The sequence below is a fragment of the Hemitrygon akajei genome, chromosome 2, assembly GCF_048418815.1.
Source record: "Hemitrygon akajei chromosome 2, sHemAka1.3, whole genome shotgun sequence".
Taxonomy (NCBI): domain Eukaryota; kingdom Metazoa; phylum Chordata; class Chondrichthyes; order Myliobatiformes; family Dasyatidae; genus Hemitrygon; species Hemitrygon akajei.
The window spans coordinates 15,068,825-15,091,831 of NC_133125.1; the positions used below are offsets into that span (position 1 = coordinate 15,068,825).

General features: G+C 42.9%; 1 protein-coding gene across 1 annotated transcript in view; it reads left to right on the forward strand.

Moving 5' to 3' along the window:
• The first annotated feature begins 2,155 nt into the window (after positions 1-2,155).
• The window catches only part of cast (calpastatin), a 207,151-nt gene continuing 186,299 nt past the window's right edge, over positions 2,156-23,007 (forward strand). The window contains exon 1 of the mRNA XM_073067621.1: positions 2,156-2,382. The gene's annotated coding sequence lies outside the window, so the exon portion shown is untranslated. The remainder of the gene's footprint in view (positions 2,383-23,007) is intronic.

Genomic DNA, 23,007 nt, shown 5'->3' on the forward strand with positions numbered 1-23,007 from the left:
CAGCCCAGGACTCCGAAAGAGGTGGCTGAAGAGATTGTGGAGGAATTAGTAACGATTTTTCAAGAATCTCTAGATTCTGGATGGTTCTGGAAGACTGGAAAATTGCAAATGTCACTCCACTCTTCAAGAAGGGAGAGAGGCAGATGAAAGGAAACTATAGGCTAGTTAGTCCGATTATCAGTGGTTGGGAAGATATTCAAATTGATTATTAAGGATGAGGTCTCAGGGTACTTGGAGGCACATGAAAAAATAGGCCATAGTCAGCATGGTTCCCTCAAGGAAAAATCTTGCCTGACAAATCTGTTGGAATTTTTTGAGGAAATAACATGGAGGATTAACAAAAGAGAATCAATTGATGTCATGTACTTGGATTTCAGAAGGTCTTTGACAAGGTGCCACACATGAGGCTGCTTCACAAGCTATGAAGCCCATGGTGTTACAGGAAAGATTCTAGCATGGATAAAACAGTGGCTGGTTGGCAGGAGGCAAAGAGTGGGAATAAAGGGAGCCTATTTTGGTTGGCTGCCAGTGACGTTCCACAGGGGTCTGTGTTGGGAATGATTCTTTTTATGTTATATGTCAATGATTTGGATAACGGAATTGATGGCTTTGTTGCAAAGTTTGCAGGTAATATGAAGAAAGATGGAGGGCGAGATAGTTTTGAGGAAGTAGAGAGGCGACAGAAGGAGAATGGGCAAAGAAATCTGTGGAGGCCAAGTCTTAATGTATATTTAAGGTTGAGGTTGATAGATACTTGATTGGTCAGGGCATGACGGGATATGGGGAGAAGGCAAGAGACTGGAGCTGAAATGAAAATTGGATCGGCCATGATGAAATGGCAGAGCAGACTCGATGGGCCAAATAGCTTAATTCTGCTCCTATATCTTATTTGTAACTTTCCCTGATCTGTATGTCTTCTGATTCTCATTGTTTCTCAGTCAACAGTAAAGAGCCTTCAGCTATCTATGCCCTAGGTCCTAGATCACCTTTCCTAGTTCTCTCCCCTTTTAGATATACCTTCAAATATATTCTCCACCTTGAATTTTCTTGATGTGGTTTTGAGACACAATGCTCCGGGAAACACCCTCAGGTGTTCAATCATTTGCCAACTTCTTGCCAATTAATCTGATTTGCACAGGTACCAATACTGCACGTTGTTTACTCACTTGCCTGGTTGAGGTTAGGGAAACGCTTTTAGAAAGCGGGGTAGAATATCTGGATGGATTGTCACAATGTTCAGACAATCAGAGCAATGATTCTGCAGAACTTCGAAACAGTGGCTCAAGAGGTTCCCACCCGTGCTTTCCAGCAAATAAGTTTTAATTTCCGGTCTATGTTACACTAGAGAAACAGAAGCTAAAAGAAAATCATCGTTGAGACCGATGAAGTTTTTTTTTCAGAAAAAGATACTGTAAGGGGTGATTAATAGAAAAGGGGCGACACAGTCAAAGCAGGTTAAGTGCCCATGATCCACAGCCGGTTGATCCTACTCCGGGCACCGTCTGTGGAATGTGCGTCTCCTCCCTTTGGGATTCCGCTGGATGCAGCAGGGGCTTTCCTCTCACATCCAGCTCATTCTCTGGTGGGAAAATCAGGGAGAATTAATGTTCCCGCAAGAGAGAATAGGCTGCAAGGAATCAGATGTGTAATAGGTTTGCGTTGGCATAGACTCGATGGGCCAAGTGGCTTCTGTCTACATTCTGAGGAAGTCTGAGATATTCTCATTGCGGTTACTAATGTGGTGTGCTAGCTAATTCTGAACAGCAGTGAGATCGCCTTAAAGGCAGTGGTGCCGAAGATGTGCATGGCTTGCTTGCTGTGTGTGAAATGCTGTAGAGTCTGTTTAACCTGTTACTGGGTGTTTCAGGGCACAAAAACGCAGAGGGAGTGAAAGAGGACACGCCCTCGACTCGAATCCTCTGCAACACAAGTTTGGAGAGGGAAGAGCCAGTAACTCTGGGATAAGTTTAGTCTGGGTTTGCCCGTTCGAGCAAGCAGTCCAGTTTCAGCGCCAACTCCGAAACATGTCGCAGTCACACAAGAGGAAACCCAAAGAGCCCAGAAAGGTAAAGGCGACAGGGTCGGGGCGCTGCCGTTTGATTAAACCCGCCCGGTCTCGGTCTGGGTTGCTCAGTCTAGCCGAACCCCCGTTCCGTTGGCGGAATCGTCCAGCTTTCTTTCCCGCTGATCTCTATCGGTGGGCGCTTCCCTGTGGCCCAGCGCGGTTGGGCGGATGACACAGGGCAGTGCCCCCGCTCAGGGCGGCTGACCGATGCGGCCGGGGCGGCGGGTGTGAGTGACGGAGTGACCCCCTCCCGTCCCAGGGCGTTCACTGCGCCATCGACGCCCTTCTGTAAGGACCGAGTAGTAACTTCTACCCAGGTAATCGAGGCCGAGGCAACTCTGAAATCTAGTTGTGGTGTGTTTGGCGGGGCAGAGAGAGAAGGGTGGGTGGGGGTGGAGACACGCACCCAGGATCTTCGCCGCACCGAGTAACCGCAACTCCCTTCCCCTGTTCTGGCAGACAGAGTCCCGCTCCTCCGCCGACAACGACTGACTGACTCATTTTTTCTAACTCGCTGCGAAACGCTTCCGCCAAGTTGTCTCGCCCTTTCGGGCCACTGCTCTGAGCCGATCGCTTCCAAGTATGTTGGTTCGGTGCCATTGGTTTTTGAGCGTGATTCGATCAGTAACTTGGTGCCGTGTTGCTTCCCGTAGAGGCACGGCGTGTAGTTTGACACCAGCCCCACTGTCAGTCAGTCTCTCGGTCTCGCTTTACCAGTTCAAGCTCCGCAAGCAAGGACTCGATTTTCATCTGTTCTTTTTAACAGCTGGTTTACGTTAGAAGGTTTGATAGAGGATGAACTTTGCAAAGTTGGACATGATTGCTCTGATGGCACTGTACCAGGCATGTCACAGAAGAGTAAAACCCAAGCTCTGTTACTTGATAATTTATTCATGCACTGTGACAGCCTTAAGTGATTGCACCTCAAAATAAATCTATGAACAACTTAAATAGGACGCCAATTGATATTTGTTGTACATGTTACCACTTAGATTGGAGAATAAATACCAAGTCATTCAGTGTAGAATTCCAGCTTTCATGTGTTAACACAGGCTCTGTTCCAATCTAAAAGCAGAGTAGAGCTGGTATTCCCTCTTATTTCCAGTTTAAATAGTGTTTGGTATTCAGCATCATTATCATTATGTGTGGTGTCGTGTAAAATGTATGATCATGGTCTTCCATCCATCACCATGATTGCTCTTGGCAAATTTGTCAACAGAAGTGGTTTGCCATTGACTTCTTCTGGGCAGTGTCTTTACAACATTGGTGACTCCAGCCATTATCAATACTCTTCAGAGATTGCCTTTGGTAGAGATGTTCCTCTACCCTGCCACCCAAACACGGAGAGATGAACACAGCAGAATCATTTGCGACTATAGTTTGATAGGAAGTAGTATCTGAGAAATGAGGAGGAAACCAAGAAGGTAGATGAGGGTAGGGTAGTGGATGTTGTCTATGTGGACTTCAGCAAGGGCTTTGACAAGGTCCCTCATGACAGGTTAATCTGAAAGGTTAGATTGCATGGGGCCCAGGGCAGATAGCAGATTGGATTCTTAATTGGCTCAGTGATAGGGAGCAGAGGGTGATGGTCGAGAGTTGTTTCTCAGACAGGGGGCCTGTGTCCAGTTGGTGTGTCAGAAGTACTGGGGCTGGGACCCTTATTGTATGTAACTTGTGTATTCACGTCCAAATTGTTTGTAAATTTGTGGATGACGCCTAAAATAGGTAGTGGTGTAGATGCTGTGAAATCACCAAGACCAAGGAGATGGTGGTGGACTTTAGGAGATCTAGGCCTCATATGGAGCCAGTGATCATTAATGGAGAATGTGTGGAGCAGGTTAAGACCTACAAGTATCTGGGAGTACAGTTAGACGAGAAGCTAGACTGGACTGCCAACACAGATGCCTTGTGCAGGAAGGCACAGAGCCGACTGTACTTCCTAAGAAGGTTGGCCTCATTCAATGTCTGTAGTGAGATGCTGAAGATGTTCTATAGGTCAGTTGTGGAGAGCGCCCTCTTCTTTGTGGTGGCGTGTTGGGGGGGAAGCATTAAGAAGAGGGACACCTCACGTCTTAATAAGCTGGTAAGGAAGGCGGGCTCTGTCGTGGGCAAAGTACTGGAGAGTTTAACATCGGTAGCTGAGCGAAGGGCGCTGAGTAGGCTACGGTCAATTATGAATAACTCTGAACATCCTCTACATAGCACCATCCAGAGACAGAGAAGCAGTTTCAGCGACAGGTTACTATCGATGCAATGCTCCTCAGACAGGATGAAGAGGTCAATACTCCCCAATGCCATTAGGCTTTACAATTCAACCGCCAGGACTTAAGAACTTTTTAAAAGCTATTATTAATGCTTTTTGAGATAGTGATTTAGATGCATATCATATTTTTTTACTGAGTTAAGTATTGTATGTAATTAGTTTTGCTACAACAAGTGTATGGGACATTGGAAAAAAGTTGAATTTCCCCATGGGGATGAATAAAGTATCTATCTATCTATCTATCTATCTATCTATCTATCTATCTATCTATCTATCTATCTATCTATCTATCTATCTATCTATCTATCTATCTATCTATCTATCTATCTATCTATCTATCTATCTATCTATCTATCTATCTATCTATCTATCTATCTATCTATCTATCTATCTATCTATCTATCTAGTAGGGTAGTGTAGTGTTTAGCACAACACTTTACAGTACCAGCGACCTGGGCTTAATTCCTGCCACTGCCTCGAAGGGGTTTTCTATATTCTCCCCGTGACTGCATGAGCTTCTGAAGACATACCGGTTGGAAGGCTGATTGAACATTGTAAATTGTCCCGTGATTAGGTGACGGCTAAATTGGGGGTCACTGGGTGGTGTGGCTCGAAGGGTGGAAGGGCCTACTTTGTGCGTTTCTCAATAAATAAATAAAAAGGTTATGAAAAAATTACAGGGGAATAGGTAAAGGTATGTGGGTTGAGAACTGGCAAATAGGTTTCAATCCAGATAAGTGTGTGTTGCATTCTGGGAGATGAAGCCAACGGGCTGAGGGAGCGTATGGAACAGAGGGATCTGGGAATGCCAGTGTGCTGAAAGCGCTGACACAGCTAGATAAGATGGTGAAGAAGCTGTTCAGCATGTTGGCCTTCAGTAGTCAGGGCACTGATTACAGGAGTTGGGAAGTTATATTCCAGTTATATAAGAAGTTGGAGAGGCCCTACTTGAAGTACTGTGACAGTTTTGGTCACCCTTTTATAGAAAGAGATGTTATTAAACTAGAAAGGCGCAGAAAACATTTACCAGGATGTTGCCTGGACTTGAGGGCCTGAGTTACAAGGAGAGGTTGCGTAGAACTTTATTCTCTGGAGTGTTGGAGTTGGAGAGGGTGACCTGAGAGAGGTATATGTGATCACGCGGGACAGAGACAGGGTGAAAGCACACAGTCTCTTCCCCAGGGATGGTGCTAAAACAAGAGGGCAGAAGTTCAGTTTGAGAGCTGAGAGATTGAAAAAGGACCATCAAGAACAGCATCTTCATGCAAAGGGTGGTGCATATTTGAAATGATTGATTGATACAGTGGTTGAGTTGCTTAACTGCCACATTGATAAGTACATGGGAATGCAAGGTTTGGAGGACTACAGGCCAAACACAGGCAGGTAGGGCTAGTTTGCTGGACGACATGGATGATTTGGGCCAAGCTGCTTGTTTCAATGCTGTCTGACTCTGACCCTTAAAGTGTGGTCAGTTATTGATGCTTATTCTACTTTCCAGGGTTGAAGCATTTTTACTTCTGCTCTTATTGCTAACAGCCATAGTACAAGGGGTGATTGATAAGTTTGTGGCCTAAGGTAGAAGGAGAAGAGTTATTAACTTCAAACTTTCTGCCTAATCACTCAAAGAGTTGACCGGCATGTGCACGTAATCAGAGCTGTATAACTCATCTCCTTCTACATTAGGCCACGAACTTATCAATCACCCCTGCTGTGGACACTTTCCGGAGGTTCAAGATCCGTATGTTTCATGACCGCTGGACTAAGTGTGTAAATGTAGGAGGGGACTATGCTGAAAATTAAACATGCTAGGCTTTCTAAAATTGAATTCTTCTACCTTAGGCCACAAACTTATCGATCACCCCTCGTATCAATTTGCAGAATCCTGGTGTGTGTATTTTATGATGCTGAGCTGGGGTAGCTTGCTTGTTTCCAGTTTAAAAAGGTTTTAAACTCCTAATCCACTGCACAGGCATGCATATAGGCTAATATGCCTGTGTAATAATAAGGAAGGACTATATTGTTGAAGTATTTGCTGATGTGACACCTTTGTCATTCTATTTAGACAGACTGCTCAGAAGGCAAACACACAATTTTCCTTTGGAAATACAAGAAATAAGCAAATGATGTGAATTATATGACATTTGGTCAATATGTTGCTTCGTGAAAGAGATCCTATTATTTTCATCAACATTTTCTGTCCTCTGACTCTTTCTATCTTGATGTTGCCTAATAGTAGAGGAAGTTTCAGGCCTGCGATAGAATTGCTTGAGATCCCTGCATCTGTTTTCAATAAGTTACAGCTCTACTTCCTACCCTATTAGTAATATCTGCTTTAGTTTTCCGTACTTTGTTCTAGAATACCCACAAGGAATTCTAGCGACACTCAGATGACAAATCAGAAATAATTTTAAAATTCTTGAGTTAATTATGCTGAGCTGATGACAGTATACTAGATATGTCATTGAAAATTGAAAGCTGAGCTCTGTTACCACTGAATTTATTCAAACACAGTGAAACTTTAGGGATCGTGCCTCACATTTGAAAAAGTAAATCTATAAGCAATTGAATAAGACAACAGTTGATAATTGTAGCATGTTTGAGTATGTATACCAAGTCATCGATCAGTAGGGATTCAAGGTAGATAGTCGGCATGGGTTTGTGCATAGTAGGTCATGTCTAACCAATCTTAGAGTTTTTTGAGGAAGTTACCAGGAAAGTGGATGAAGGCAAAGCAATGGATGTTGTCTACATGGATGTTAGGAAGGTATTTGACAAGGTCCATGGGAGGGAGGTTGGTCAAGAAGGGAACCAGCGTGATAGAGCTGAGGATGAGCCAGCAGGTTTGCAAGTAGATGATATAATATGTCATATCAAGGTAAGGGAGGCCAAGCCAATGATTGGGTACAACAGTAGACAGTAGACAGATCAAACAGTTAAGTTGTACCGCAGAGGCAAAATTCATAAGGGCGAAGAAAGCAGAACTGAAGATGCCGTATTTCAGTGCAAGTAGCATTCGCAATAAGGTGGACGAACTCATGGTGCAATTCGAGATTGGTCGGTATGACTTGGGGATCACTGAGTCATGGCTGAAAAAAGGTCATAGTTGGGAGCTTAACATCAAATGATATACCTTGTCAGGAAAGGACAGGCAGGAAGGCATATCTTCTCGTGTGGCTTTGTTAGTAAGAGATAGAATTACATCTTTAGAAAGAGGTGACACAGGGTCAGAGAAAGTTGAATCTTTGTAGGTGGAGTTAACTAACTGCAGGGTTAAAAATCCATTATGGGAATCATATATAGGCCTCCAAATGGTTGCCCAGATGTGGAGTTGAGATTGCAAAGGGAGCTGGAAAAGGCACGTAATAAGGGTGATGTCACAATTGTAATGGTGGACTTCAATATGCAAGGGGATTGGGAAAACCAGGTTGGTGTCAGATTGCGGAAGAGGGAATTTGTTGAATGCCTATGAGATGGCTTCTTTAGAACAGCGTGTGCTTGAGACTACTTGGGGAAAGGCTGTCTTGTGTTGTGTAATAACCCAGATCTTATTAGGGAGCTCAACCCTTAGGAAACAGTGATCATAATATGATTGAATTCATACTGCAATTTGAGAGGGAGAGGCATAAGTCACATGTATCAGTATCGCAATGGAATAAAGGGAATTACAGAGGCATGAGAGAGGAGCTTGCCCAGGTAGACGGGAGGAGGATACTGGCGGGGATGACGTCAGAGCAGAGATGGCTGAAGTTTCTGGGAGTAGTTTACAAGCTGCAGCATAGATATATCCCACAGAAGAAGTTGTTCTCCAATGGCAGGACTAGGCAACTGTGGCTGACAAGGGGAGTTAAGGACTGTATAAAAGCCAGGAAAAGGGGCACATAAGGTAGCAAAAGTGAGTAGAATTTGGATGATTTGGAAGCTTTTAAAATCCAACAAAAGGCAACTAAAAAAGCTTTAAGAAGGTGAAACATGAGGGCAAATAATATAAAGCTGATAATATAAAGCAGGATACTAAAAGTTTTTCAGTTATATAAAGAGTAAAAGGGAGGTGAGAGGTGATATTGGACCACTGGAAAATGATACTGATAATGTAGTAATGGGGGAATAACGAAATGGGAGATGAACTTTGCTTCAGGCTTTACTGTGGAGGATGCAAGCTGTGTGCCAGCAGTCCGTGCATGTCAGGGAGCAGGACTGAGTGTCATTGTTATTACAAAGGAAAATGTGCCAGGCAAGCTGAAAGGTCTGAAGATGGATAAGTCACCTGGACCAGATGGACTACATTCCAGAACCCTGAGAGAGGTTGCTGGAGAGATAACGGATGCATTGGTCACAATCTTTCAAGAATCACTTGATTTTGGCATTGTTCGGCAGGACAGGAAAATTGCAAATGTCCCTCCACTCTTTAAGAAGTGAGAAAGAGAAAAGAGAAAATTATAGGCCAGTAGTTGGGAAAGTGTTGGAGTCCATTATTAAGGATGAGGTTTTGGGGTACTTGGAGACTAATGATAAAATAAGTTGAAGTCAGCATGGTTCCTGTAAAGGGAAATCCTTCCTGAAAAATTATTAGAATTCTTCGAGGAAGTAACAAGCAGGGTGGACAAAGGAGAGGCAGGGGATGTAATTTTCTTGGATTTTCAAAAGGCATTCAATAATGTGCCTCACATGAGATTGCTTAACAAGACAGCGTCCTGTGGTGTTACAGGAAAGATACTGGCATAGATAGAGGAATGGCTGACAGGCAGGAGCAGAGAGTGGAAATAAAGTGGGCCTTTTCTGGTTGGCTGCCAGTGTTTATTGGTGTTCCTCAGGGGTTAGTATTGGGACCACTACATTTCAAATTGTTTGTCAGTGGTTTAGATAGTGAAATTAATGACTTTGTGGCAAAGTCTATAAGGAAGATAGGTGGAGGGATAAGTAGTGTTGATTGCAGCAAAACAGACAAATTGAAAGAATAGGGGAAAAAAGTGGCTGATGGAATACAGTGTTGGGAAAAGGAACAATATGTGCAGACTATTATCTAAATGGGGAGAAAATTCAAACATCAGAGGTGCGGAGGGACTAGTAATGGCTATTGTATTAAAGTACATGCAATAAAATACATGCAAACATTGTGAAGTTATGTACGGTATAACATTAGGCCTTTCCTGTGCTCACAAGTACAACTTGCCTCATCCAAGGATTATTCCTGTTTAAATGAGAAAGCTTTAGTACCTGAAGACTTGTTTTACCAGTCACCATTGTTTTTATTATGTGCTGCATGACATGGGTAATCATGGTCTTACCATGACCATGTTTGTTCTTGGCAAATTTTTCTACAGAAATGGTTTGCCATGCCGCCTTCTGGGCAGGGTCTTTCCAAGAAGGGTAACCCCAGTGGTTATCAGTATTCTTCAGAGATTGTCTGCCTGGTGTCAGTGGTTGCATAACCAGGTCTTGTGATGTGCCCCAATTGCCCATACGACCATCCTCCACCTGGTCCAGTGGCTTCATGTGACCCTGATCGGTGGGGGGGGGGGGGTGTTGTTGGGTGGCTAAGCAGGTGTTACACCTTGCCCAAGGTTGACCTGCAGGCAAGTGGAGGGAGAGAGTGCTTTACACCTCCCTTGGTAGAGATGTATCTCCACCTTGCCTCTGAATTTACGAGTACTCCTACATAAATGAGCTAAGAAACATGCTGTAGATAATAAAGCTTCAAAATATGATTAGAATATCTACAATCAATTCAATTCAAATGAAATCAAGTTTAATTTTCATTCAACCATGCATAGGTACAGCTGAATGAGGCAGCATTCCTCATATATATATATATATATATATAAGCTATCTTATGTATTTATATTTATTGTGCTTTTTATTATTTCTTCTTAATCTTACTGTGTTTTTTGTGCTGCATTGGATTCAGAGTATTTCATTCTGCTTTACACTTGTGTGCTGGAAATGACATTAAACTATCTTGAAATCAAAATCAGGTTTATTATCACTGTCTTATATAATATCAAATTTATTGTTTAGTGCAGCAGTGTAGTGGACTAGCTGGTGGTGTAGTGGCATCAGTGCTGGACTTCGGGGTGAGAGGTCCTGGGTTCAAATCCAGCCGGTGATCATTAAGAGCTGGTGATCTCTTTTTAAAAAAAAACTCACCTGGCAGAAGGCAACAGCAAGCTACTGCTGTAACTTGCCAAGTACGCCATTTCCCAATACGTCAGAACAGCGTGGAAGTAAATCGTCGGCTACCTGGAAGTAATTCCGGATGCGACATACCTATAGCGTGAAGACAAAATTACTATAAATTACAAGTTAAACACTGAGGCCTCCCACCTGGTTGTACTTCTTCCACCACCATCCCCCACTTCATCTTCCTTCCTTTCCAGTCTTGAACTGTTTCCTCTCCATCTGGAGACTGTTCCCCTCTATAGATGCTGTCTGACCTGCTGAGTTCCTCCAGCATTTGGTGTGTGTTGCTCTGGATCTCCAGCATTTGAAAAGCCTCTTGTGTTATTGAGTACTTATTACAGAAACTATTCAGGAGGTTAAGCAGTGCCTAAGTAATGATGGAGCAACTGGGGGTTAATGCTCACAGTTTGATCAGCTAGATCTAAGGTTAGGAGGAGTTTTTTCTCTACATCAACAGAGGTCCACGAACCTGTGGGTTAATGGTAGGGGTCCATGACATAAAAAGTTTGGAACGGCCTGTTCTACTCAAATGCTGCCTAGCTTGCTCGTAATCTTATTTCTGATTTCCAGCAGCCGCTGTGTTTTGTATCTCGCTGTTCTAGCATGATTCCTTTTTCCTCTCTTTCCTGCCTTTATTCATTTCAATACATGAATGAATTACAGAAGAATCAGCGCTTGGCCATTCAGCTCCTTGAATTTGTCCTGCCATTTAATCGGGTCATTGATAATGTGAATTTGACTTTGTCTCTGCATTCCTGTCTTCCCAGAATAACCTTTCAAACTGTGTTAGCTTATCACTTATTTCTCTACTTCTCCTTAATACTATTCTTGTTGTACATGCTGGTGAAGCTGTGGAATTCTCTGCCCGAATAGGTTGTCATAGCTATATAATTTTATATAGTTATAAAATTTTCCAACCTTGGGGAATTAAGGGTCATGAGAGCTGGTAAAGAACAAGCTGTGTGGCTTTGGGCAGATCAGCCATGTGCAACCAGGTGGCCTATTCCTGCTCCAGTTTCCTTGTGCTCTTGTAATCACAGCGTGATAGCGTAGCGGTTAACACAACACTTCACAGTGCAGGCGATCTGGGTTCAATTCCCATAGCTGCCTGTAAGGAGTTTGTATGTTCTGCCCATGAACACATGCTTCCCTCCAGGTGCTCCGGTTTCCTCCTACAGTCCAAAGTCACACCGGTTGGTAGGTTAATTGGTCATTGTAAATTGCCCCTTGATTAGGCTCGGATTAAATTGGGGTATTGCTGGGCTGTGTGGCTCAAAAGGCCAGAAGGGCCTATTCTGTGCTTTCACTGTAGTATAGACAATGGCTCTGAGGAGAAAAATGTGTCATCCCATCTGCCCTAAATAAGTATTTCCGTATTTTTAAACTGTGACTCTCTCTAGATACCCTCCTAGGGGAGCTGTGTAAACATCCTATCCACATCCACCTATTGAGACCTTAACTTTTATTTGCCCTCTCTTGCTCTTCTAAACCAGCGGTTATCAACCTAGTCTACACAACCTTTTATCAGAAGGCAACCCATCTCATTCTCCCCAGACATCGGCGGTGATTAACATATGTTCACTCCCTGCTGCGATCTGGTCCCATCATCGCTTGTCACTCAGTCTCTTTTGCTTTCCACCCATGAACAAACAGTCTCTTTTTTTTTTTGTTTCCATTCTTCTCTCTCTTCTCTGAAACAGGGCCCCAGGCAGATCCTTCCAGGCGAGGCAACACTTCACCTGCGGATCTGCTGGGGTTAGCCATTGGGTCCAGTGCTCCTGAAGCACCTGTTGTAAACTGGGGGGCCACTTCATTGAGCACCCCTACTCCGTCCCATTGGCCAAACATTTTAATTTGGATTCCCATTGCTATTCTAACATGTCAATCAATGGCCTTGTGCCAAGATGAGGCCACCCTCAGGGTGGAGGAGCAACACCTTGTATTCTGTCTGGGTAGCCTCCAACCTGATGGCATGAATATCGATATTTCCTTATGGCAAACAAGTTCCCTCTCTCCCCCCCCCCCCCCCCCATTCCACCTTCCTCTATTGTCCACTCTGACCTTTTACCTCTCCTCACCTGCCTGTTAGTTCACCCTGGGTCCCCTCCTCCTTCCCTTCTCCTATGGTCCACTCTCCTCTTTATCAGATTCTTTGTTCTCCAGCCCATGACCTTTCCCACCCATTTGGCTTTACCTATCACCAGCTAGCTATCCTCCTTCCCCTCCCTCCACCTTTTTATTCCCCTTCCTTCTCAGTCCCGATGAAGGGTCTCAGCCCGAAACGTCGACTGTCTATGCATTTCCGTAGATGCTGTCTGACTTGCTGAGTTCATCCAGCATTTTGTCTGTTGCTTTGGATTACCAGCATCTGCAGACTTCCTGATGTTTACGATTAAACACCTTTAATGTTTTCCAAGTTTGGGTGAAAGGTACTCAAATTGGAACATCACTTCTGGTTTTTGTCTCCATGGATGCTGTTACTTGGGTAAATATTTCCACCATAATCTAATTAGATTTATTGCTGTGTAAGTTATTTTGGATAAATCTAGATTTGTATTTAGGAAGATTGTCAGACTTTGTTGTTTTTTGCTGTTTTTTTTCTCTTGAACCAGTTTATCTTCTTATAAGGTTCAACATTTGTATCTTTGTGGCAAAAACACAAGCCAAAACTTGTACCTTTAGCTTTCCACTGTTACTTCCTTCATGGTTAAGATTCAAAATTGAAAAAGTTCAAAGTAAATTTGTTATCAAAGTACAATGTATCAACATGTACAACCCTGAGATTCATTTTCTTGTTGGCAATATCAGTAAATATGCTTCTGGGGTGTCTTGAAGTCAGTGATCTTGTGCTTGATGGAAATGATTAAATATTTCTGTTTGAGCCTGTTACAGCTGAAGAATCACAACTGCTTTCAAGGTCTGTACAGTTAATAAAAATGTCCTGAGCAATTGAGTAAAGAATCTCCGCTTAAAACTAATAGAAGCAATGCCGATTGTGTCCGTACTTCTCGCCGGATTCCTCAAAGGCCCCTGCTGTGCCTGCTGGCCCTGTGATCTCTAATGTTCGACTGTTTTTCAGAATGGTGAACCCTTGAAAGGCAGCAAGCCCCAACAGAGTATCTGCTAAGCTTCTGAAAGCTTGTGACAACTAACTGGCGGGAATATTTAAGGTTTTCAACCTCTTGCTCTACAGTTGGAAGTTTTCACTTGCTTCAAAAAGGCAACAATTATACCACAGCTTGAGAAGAGTCATGTGGACTGCCTTAAAGACTATTGTCCAGCACTCACAACTATGGTGATGAAACACTTTGAGAGATTGGTCATGGCTAGAATCAACACCTGCCTCAGCAAGGACCTGGACCCACTGCAATTTGCCAATCACCACAATAGGTCTATGGCAGATGCAATCTCAATGGCTCTTCACACCAGATCACCTGGACATATGTCAGGATGCTGTTCGTTGACCATAGCTCAGCATCTAACACTATCATTCCCACAGTCTTGATCGGGCCTCTGTACCTCCTCTGCAATTGGATCCTTCACTTCCTAACCAGAAGACCGCAGTCTGTGGTGACTGGTAGTAATATCTCCTCCTCGCTGACGATCAGTGGTGTCGCCCCTCAGGAGTGTGTGCTTAGCCCACTGCTCTACTCTCTCTATACCCATGACTGTGTGGCTAGGCATAGCTCAAATACAATATATAAATTTGCAGATGATACAACCATTGCTGGTAGAATCTCAGATGGAGATCAGAGAGTGTACAGAAGTGACATATGCCAACTAGTGGACTGGTGTCACAACAACAACCTTGCACTCAATGTCAGTAAGACCAAAGAGCTGAATGTGGATTTCAGGAAGGGTCAGATGAGGGAACAAGAACCAATCCTCATAGATTTGGTTTGTCACCTTAAACACTTGAAACAGACAGACAGACATACTTTATTGATCCCGAGGGAAATTGAGTTTCGTTACAGTCGCACCAACCAAGAATAGTGTAGAAATATAGCAATATAAAACCATAAATAATTAAATAATAATAAGTTAATCATGCCAAGTGGAAAAATAAGTCCAGGACCAGCCTATTGGCTCAGGGTGTCTGACACTCCGAGGGAGGAGTTGTAAAGTTTGTTGGCCACAGGTAGGAATGACTTCCTATGACGCTCAGTGTTATATCTCGGTGGAATGAGTCTCTGGCTGAATGTACTCCTGTGCCTAACCAGTACATTATGGAGTGGATGGGAGACATTGTCCAAGATGGCATGCAACTTGGACAGCATCCTCTTTTCAGACACCACCGTCAGAGAGTCCAGTTCCACCCCCACAACATCACTGGCCTTATGAATGAGTTTGTTGATTTTGTTGGTGTCTGCTACCCTCAGCCTGCTGCCCCAGCACACAACAGCAAGCATGATAGCACTGGCCACCACAGACTCATAGAACATCCTCAGCATCATCCGGCAGATGTTAAACGACCTCAGTCTCCTCAGGAAGTAGAGATGGCTCTGACCCTTCTTGTAGACAGCCTCAGTGTTCTTTGACCAGTCCAGTTTATTGTCAATTCTTATCCCCAGGTATTTGTAATCCTCCACCATGTCCACACTGACCCCTTGGATGGAAACAGGGGTCACTGGTGCCTTAGCCCTCCTCAGGTCCACCACCAGCTCCTTAGTCTTTTTGACATTAAGCTGCAGAGATTCTGCTCACACCACGTTACGAAGTTTCCCACTATAGCCCCATACTCCGACTCATCTCCCTTTCTAATGCATCCAACTATGGCCGAGTCATCAGAAAACTTCTGAAGATGAGAAGACTCTGTGCAGTAGTTGAAGTCCGAGGTGTAGATGGTGAAGAGAAAGGGAGACAGGACAGTCCCCTGTGGAGCCCCAGTGCTGCTGACCACTCTGTCTGACATCCAGTGTTGCAGGCGCATGTTCTGTGGTCTGCCAGTCAGGTAATCAATAATCCATGACACCAGGGAAGCATCCACCTGCATCACTGTCAGCTTCTCACCACGGTACGTCTCCACGGTACATATATAGACAAAATGTCTGTATATGTATCGTGGAGAGCGTTCTGTCAGGCTGTATCACTGTCTGGTGTGCTACTGCACAGGATTGAAAGAAGCTACAGAAAGTTGTAAAATTAGTCAACGCCATCATGGGTACTAGCCTCCAAGACATCTTCAAGGAGCAATGCCTCAGGAAGGTGGTGTCCATTATTAAGGACCCTCATCACCCAGGACATGCCCTCTTCTCATTGTTACTGTCAGGTAGGAGGTACAGAAGCCTGAAGGTACGTCTCAGTGATTCAGGAACAGCTCCTTCCCCTCTGTCTTCTGATTCCTAAATAGACGTTGAATCATTATTTTTCATCTTCTTTCTGTATTATCATGTATTATATTGAACTGCTGTGGCTAACTTAATATATTTCATGACACTTGCTGATAATAAAGCTGATTCTGATTCTGAAGCACAAGAAACACAGTAGAATCAATGAAAGGCCACGCCCAACAGGACAGACAAACAACCAATGTGCCAAAAGACCGTGCAAATGCAAAAAGGAAGAATAATAAATAAGAAAATTAAAAGGGCATCCTTAAGATCGAATGTTTCAAACTTTGGGGATATTGAACTGAGTGCTGTACGGCACAGTATGAACAAGGGCAGGAGAGTTCTCACTTCTAAGACATTGTAAATTTTTCAACCAAGACTAGCAATCTAATCATTTATCTTCTTGTCGTTTTTGGTATTCAGTGCATGATGTCTCGGACAATGCAGTCGTCCCTCATTGTGGTACACTATCAGCTGGTTTGGAACAACAATCATGCGGGTTTCTATATCTCTGAACCAAAGAAACAATGTCAAAATGAATAATAGGAATGCTATCAAACAGCATTTTACTCTAAGCCACTATAAAAGTATTCGTTTGGAAGATCAAAAATTTTGTTAAGGAGTGTCGTGAAGAGAAAGATATAGTTAAACTTGTTAAACTATATAGTTAAAATAAATTTGGTGTCTGGGTCATAGTGCGAGGTACCATGCGCTGGTTAGACAATTTGAATGCTGGCCCAGATCGGAGGCGAGAGCCGATTTCACTCGCTCTTCGCGATGTTCACACCTCTTTCCAGGGTGCAGAGCCTTTCATTGTTCCGTGGGGTCCGTTTAAATGCTGCCCACGATAGGGTGAAATGACAGGGTGTGAGTTGTGATGACGGTGCTGAGGCTGTGAAGACTGCCCGGGATGCTGTGTTCCGGGCCCTCTGGTATGATGCACTGATAAGCGAGGCTTTGAGTCTTCTCTGGGGTTTGGATCTGAGGACTAATTTTTGATTCGGGATGTTGTCGTTCACTTAATTTGTTTGAATGACTTGCTTTTTTTTCTTCTCTTGCACATTGGCTGTTGGTCTTTTTATTTTTATTCTTTTATTTCTTTAAGTTGGGTTCTTTCAGGTTACTTGCGTTGTGGCTGCCTGTGAGCAAGCAGACCTCAGGTTGTATAATTTATACATTCTTTGGTAATAAATGTACTTGAAATTGAAATTGTATGTTCCTTTCAGAATAAAAGGCAAGAATAACAGGTTTAGGGAACTTTGTTTTTCGAAAGAGATTGAAGACCTGGTTAATAAAAAGAAGGAGGTATGTAGTATGTATAGGCAGATAGGAACAGGTGAAGGTACCCGAGTCTAAGAAATACAAGAGAACACCTGAGAAGGAAATCAAGAGGTCTAGAGGTTGCTCTAGCAGACAAGGTGAAGGAGAATCCCAAGGGTTTCTACAAATATATCAAGAGGAAAGGATTGTAAGGGACAAAATTGGTCTTCTGGAAGATCAGAGTTGTATTCTATGTGTGGATTTGAAAGAGGTGGGGAAGATCTTAAATGGATTTTTTGCGTCTGTATTTACTCGGGAAATGGGCATGGGAGTCAAAAGAAGTGGCATCAACATTCATCGACTATATGCAGATGGCAGGGGAGGAGGTGTTTGCTGTCCTGAGGAAAGTCAGGGTGGATAAATCCACAGGACCTGACAAGGTGTTCCTTCAAACCCTGTGGGAAGCTGGTGCAGAAATTGCAGGGGCCCTAGCAGAAATATTTAAAGCATCCTTTTTCCACTGGACGACTGGAAGATAGCTAATGTTGTTCTGTTACTGAAGAAAGGCTCTAAAAACTAAACTAGGAAATTATAGGCCAATGAGCTTGACATCAGTAGTGGGAAAGTTATAGGACTGGTTATATAAGTATTTGGATAAACACAGACTGATTAGAGATAGTCAACATGGCTTTGTACTTGGTAAGACGTGTCTGACCAATCTTGTAGAGATTTTCGAGGAAGTTATAAGGAATCTTGATTAAAACAAAGCAGTGAATGTTGCCTTTGATTAGATATGTGGATGGGATGGGTATGGAAGGCTATGATCGGGGTGCAAGTCGATGGGACTCTACAGTATGCACTAGATGGGCTGAGTGGCCTGTTTCTGTGTTGTTGTGTTCTGACTCAATGACTCGAATTCAAAGGCATTCATGGTTTTTTTCCCCAAAAAACAAGAGGCTAACTCTTAACAGTGTTGAACCACTCATTTTTCTTGGCAACTACAAATTAAATACATATTTTTTTCAAAAATCTGTTTGAAAGTGAGACACATGATTGGACTCTACAGCTGCTGTTTCTCCAGGCACCATTCCATGGTTTTCCAGGCAATCAAATCATTAAAATCTAATAGATTCGATAACCTTTCATTGTAGATCTTGCCTGCAAAAAGCTGAATTTGTAATGAATTGATTGATTGTACAAAAGATAGAGGTAATTAGATAATGTATTGTTGTATTTTCTACGGTAGTGTCGCCGTTATATTTAAATGAGCTTCAGTGAAAATGCTCAGAATAGAATCCTGACCCTGTACTAATTCCAGATTGTTCTTGACCTCTGAGTCATATTTGCCGAAAAAACGTATGTCCTTGATGCACTTTTTGTCCAAGAAATATTCCGGTTTGAAAAGTGGAGCAAAAGTTTTAAGTAAAATATAATTCTTTCTTTTTGATGGTCTTTTAAGCAACTACTTTTGAATCCTTTCTCTTACAGAATGCTAGAAAGCTTCTTTGCCTGTGCTTGGGAAGATTATCATAGAAGAATAATAGAAACATTATTCGGGGGGGGGGGGGGGGGGGCTGTCACTTTTAGCCCTCAATGCAAACACAAAAAAAATCTTGAACCTGAAACACATTAGCAAATTTTGTTGCAATGTTAATTTTACTGCAGCATTGAAATTTTTGGTTTATAAAATAACTCCCACAAAGCTAATTTTTTTTTAAAAAAGCTTTTTATACTTGAAAAAAGCTCCAGCTTGCTATTGGGTTGTAATATAAACCATTCATTTTGTTCCATGAATTCAGCTTTGAAAATGCAGATGTTTTGAAGAGAGTATCAGATGAATAAACATTCACTTATGGACACTTGTTAGAGTCTATTAATTAGTGAAGTGATTGCATTGCTTGGAATAAATCCAGATTTATGAAACTGAAGTATAATAATGCAATTCTAAATGTGCCATCTCAAATATTGTCATTGCCAGTTTACTTTGTCTATTAAGGATATCAAAATTTGTTGCATTTGCCAAAAGATAAAAACTGAACAATTCAAGGTTGTATTCTGTCTAAGTAATGCAGAGGAGGAACAGATGCACCATGGAGAGTATTGTAACTGGCTGCATCAACGTCTGGTGTGGTTGGCGGGGGTGGGGGGGAAGCCGCTACACAGGATCAAAAGAAGCTGCAGACAGCCGTGAATTCAGTCAGCCCCACCATGGGCACTAACCTCTGTATCATCCTGGACATTTTCAAGGAGCGATGCCTCAAAAAGGCAGCATTTGTCATGAAGGATCCTCATCACCTAGAACGTGCCCTCTTCTCATTACTACCATCAGGAAAGAGATACAGAACACTGAAGGCACATACTCAGCGATTCACACACCGCTTCTTCCCTTCTGCCATCCGATTTCTCAATTGGCATTGAACCATGAACACTAACTCACTACTTATTTATCTATTTAATATATATATTGTACAAGGCATTGGTAAGGCCAAATTTGGAATATTGTGTACAGTTCTGGTCACCGAATTATAGGAAAGATATCAAAAATTAGAGAGAGTGCAGAGACGATTTACTAGGATGTTACCTGGGTTTCAGCACTTAAGTTACAGAGAAAGGTTGAACAAGTTAGGTCTCTATTCATTGGAGCGTAGAAGGTTGAGGGGGGATTTGATCGAGGTATTTAAAATTTTGAGAGGGATAGATAGAGTTAATGTGAATAGGCTGTTTCCATTGAGAGTAGGGGAGATTCCAACGAGAGGACATGATTTGAGAGTTAGGGGGCAAAAGTTTAAGGGAAACACGGGGGGGGTATTTCTTTACTCAGAGAGTGATAGCTGTGTGGAATGAGCTTCCTGTAGAAGTAGTAGAGGCCAGTTCAGTTGTGTCATTTAAGGTAAAATTGGATAGGTATATGGACAGGAAGGGAGTGGAGGGTTATGGACTGAGTGCGGGTAGGCGGGACTAGGTGAGATTAAGAGTTCGGCACGGACTAGGAGGGCCGAGATGGCCTGTTTCCGTGCTGTGATTGTTATATGTATTATATATGTATATATATATATGTGTGTGTGTATATATATATATATATATATTTACTGTATTGCATTGTACTGCTGCCGCAAAAACAACAAATTTCATGACATGGTGATATAAAACCTGATTTTGAATATTATAAATATTTTCAATTATTTCCAGGATTTGTCCTCTTTTGCACATTGGATGTTCGTTGTGTGTGGCTTTTCATGGACTTCATTGTGTTTCTTTGTTCTGCGGGTGCCTGCAGGATCAATGTCAAGGCTGTGCTGAGGATGTTCTACGAGTCTGTGGTGGCTAGTGCTATCATGTTTGCTGTTGTGTGCTGGGGCAGCAGGCTGAGGGTAGCAGACACCAACAGAATCAACAAACTCATTCGTAAGGCCAGTGATGTTGTGGGGGTGGAACTGGACTCTCTGACGGTGGTGTCTGAAAAGAGGGTACTGTCCAAGTTGCATGCCATCTTGGACAATGTCTCCCGTCCACTCCATAATGTACTGGTTAGGCACAGGAGTACATTCAGCCAGAGACTCATTCCATCGAGATGTAACACTGAGCGTCATAGGAAGTCATTCCTGCCTGTGGCCAACAAACTTTACAACTCCTCCCTCGGAGTGTCAGACACCCTGAGCCAATAGGCTGGTCCTGTACTTATTTTTCCACTTGGCATGATTAACTTATTATTATTTAATTATTTATGGTTTTATATTGCTATATTTCTTCCCTACTCTTGGTTGGTGCGGCTGTAACGAAACCCAATTTCCCCTCGGGATCAATAAAGTCTGTCTGTCTGTTTTCTCAGCCCATTACCCTGTACTGGGACATAGGCCACTGACAGCAGCTCACCAGCGTTATCTGTTCTGGGCCAGTTGGCCAATCTTTCAAGTTGTCCCCTGGTGTAGCTCCTTCCTCTCCCAGGGATGATGTGCTTGGAGCTTCTGGCAATTCAGTAGCTCTGGGTTTTGATGCAATGGGTTGCGAACCCTGTGCCCACCCCACATCTTTTTGCAGCTGGGCTTGGAGCCATCCATGTCAGAGTTACAGTATATTGTGTACGTACTTCGAAAATAAATTTACTTTGCACTTTGAACTTCGAAATCACTCCAACTGCTCGGACTTGAACACAAAGAAATTTTGCAAGGTGCCAAGAACTGCCAGCAAGACTAAGAATCCACCTCTTCAGGTCAGGAGTGGCTCAAAGAAAATGGCTTGAAAGTTGTGAGGATGGATTTTATGCAACACACACAAAATGCTGGTGGAACGCAGCAGGCCAGGCAGCATCTATAGGAAGAAGTACAGTCGATGTTTTGGGCCCAGACCCTTTTATTTCAGTTTGTTACATAATTGTCAGAAAATTAGCCAGTGATCGGTGAGCAGTCAGTGATCAGTGTGCATTCCCGGTGTTAGAGTGCTGCCATGAAAAGAGAAAATATTTGAGAAACTCAACGAATCAGACAGCAGCTGTAGAAAGGATATGAGGAACAGTTAATGTCTTAAGTCTTGTTAATGTTTCAGAAGCCATAGGAGCAGAATTAACCATTTCGGCCCATCGAGTTTTCGCCACCTTTCTATCATGGCTGATTTATTATCTCCCTCAACCCTATGCTTTTGCCTTCTTGTAACCTTTGTGTCCTCACTAATCAAGAACCTATCAACCTCTTCTTTAATTATACCCAGTGACTTGGCCTCCACAGCCGTCTGTGGCAATGAATTTCACTGATTCACCACAAGAACTGAAAAAGAAAGGAACAATTTAGTCTAGGATGTAGGGAAGGAAGTGGAGGATGATGGAACAAGGGATATGTTGAAACACAGGGGAAGTTTTCCGGCATTTTCCATTTTTACTTCAGATTTCCAGCATCTGCAGTTTTTGTTTTGATTTTCATTTGCACTAGAGCTGACATCTGAGAAGAGTGTTAGCAAAGTGGCAAGCAGTTGTGTTTCATTCCAATTTTGGAGGGGGTAGATAACCCCTGCCAGAGTTTTGCACTGGAGAGCGATTGATGCTTGTGTAAATATATTTGTCATGGTAAGCATCCTGTAGTGTGACTTGGAGCTTCGATGCAAGACTTCCTTTATGCCATTGGCATAAACTTGGCCTGCTGTGTCAAATAAGTATGATAGCCTAGTGGTTGCTTTATAGCAGCCAGCTGTAAGACTGGGGTTCAATTCCTGCCACTGCCTGTACGGAGTTTATGTGTTCTCCCCGTGCCCGCGTGGGTTTCCTCTGGGTTCTTTAGTTTCCTCTCACATTCCAAAGACGTGCAATTGGGGTTGGTGAGTTGTAGGCTTACTGCGTTGGCGCCGGAAGAATGGTGACACTTGTGGGAAGCTCCCAACAGAATATTTGCTGGTTTGATTTGATACAAAACAACGCAGTTCACTGCATGTTTCGATGTACTTGTGACAAATAAAACTAATCTCTTAAACACGTAGGCTGGAGATTCAATACGTAAACTTCTCACTTTATTCTGAATTGGTCACTCTTCATTTTTATTTTCTTTTGGAGTTTTAAACCCTTTTGAATTTATATTCCATTCTCTCTTTGGAGTGGCAAATCAATCTGATAATTTTTTTAGAAGGTTTATTTCTGTAATTCTGTCTTGCAGCGGATTTTAACTAACTAACTATCCCAGGGTGAGTCTGTGAACCCATATGATGACATGTCCAGCAGGTTTATGAGAGCACAGTGTTGGAATTTACCTTGGGTGCATAGGCCAGACAATGCAGCCTCTCCAGGAGATAGTTTCAGAGCTTTCTTCACAATTGTTTTTATGCCATGGACCAATACCATTAAGCAAGGAATCCATGGACCCCAGTTTGGGAACGCCTGTTCTAAAGATAATGCTACCACTATCATCTTCACCAGCAATGGAGAAGGTGAC